Below are 1,533 nucleotides of genomic sequence, written 5' to 3'. Positions count from 1 at the left end.
ATCTATAAAATCGTTCCGTACATTTCCTCAATAAAAGATTTTTATTCAAGCAATTCAGTAAAGTCTACAAAAAGTCTTGTTCTTTGGAATTAGATATGTGGGATCAAATAGGATCATTATTAATCAAGATTATATCTTTGGCCATGAGAAACTGTACATAGAAGTGAAGGAATATCTTATTTTCTAAGTAGGGTTTTATTAAATGCTGCATTATCCCAGTTTTTTCCGTGTTAAGATTGACAATTTTATGTTTCTACATTTCTGGACTCAAATAATGTAGGTCTATGTGGAACCCACACCCTACACGATTCCGGCAATTACCTAATCTCAATATATAATGCTACCATTCATCTATCTCATATGGGTACACTCGTTTAACGTTTATCTAAGATGCGATAGCCCCCATGACTCTAGCTTAATTAACATCAAAAGATAAACCAACGGACCAAAACTTCCCAGTCAGAATTTTGTAAACAATTCACCAGTTGCTATCCATAAAGTGTATTACCAATTGTCGAAGTCATCAAGGTATAAGGTGATAGTAAATATACAAAACAACAGTACCTTTGTTAAGCCACAAAGTTCAATGCGTTATCAGTGTCGTGTAGTAATTGGTCTTGAGTATTGATACCAAAATGCGCCAGTTAGCAGGGCTGTTTTCAAAATTTCAACTGTTTTTTTTTCGCACACTTTCATTGGCTGTCATCCCTGCGCTGTGATTGGTTGACGTCAAATGTTTTCTTCGTTTAGTTTAATTAGAGCGTAAACTCGGGCAAATTCTAAAATATCATGATAATGCTTTTCACTGATTATGGATAAATGCATTCGTCATTTGACTGCAACAAAGTAATTATACATAGTACTCCTGCAATATATATATTTTTTTTTCAATTCTATTTCGCATATGACTTCTTTTGAGCCTTAATTTATGCCTGCGGAAAAAATACCACAGGAACCACAGCTTACCGAATACGTATGAATTTCTGTAGAATTACAGCCCTGAGCCAAGTGCTGCCATCTGATATCCAGAGTCTGGGAATTTTTGTAATGATTCGTCCTATGTTTATAACACGTTATATATATATATATATATATATATATATATATATATATATATATATATATATATATATATATATATATATATATATATGTATATATATACATATATATATTATATATATGTATGTATATATATATACATATATATATGTATATGTATATGTATATGTATATATATATATATATATATATATATATATATATATATATATATATATATATATTTATATGTGTGTGTGTGTGTGTGTGTGTGTGTGTGTGTGTGTATTACGTTCGATTCTACATGGTATAACTGCGTATAGCCATAACTGCATCTATATTCATTTTCTAAACACCTTGATGTATTACGGTTAATCGTATGCAGTATATATATGCATGCTGTACGTATGGAATTGTGTATATTAATTTATAATTACGTATATATGGTCTTTATACTACTAGTCTAAGTGTGTACAATATATATGCCCTGAG

This window comes from Penaeus japonicus, unplaced genomic scaffold (assembly GCF_977035675.1).
Source record: "Penaeus japonicus unplaced genomic scaffold, GWHDUDI00000001_assembly GWHDUDI00000010, whole genome shotgun sequence".
Lineage (NCBI taxonomy): Eukaryota > Metazoa > Arthropoda > Malacostraca > Decapoda > Penaeidae > Penaeus > Penaeus japonicus.
This window is presented reverse-complemented; position numbering follows the sequence as displayed.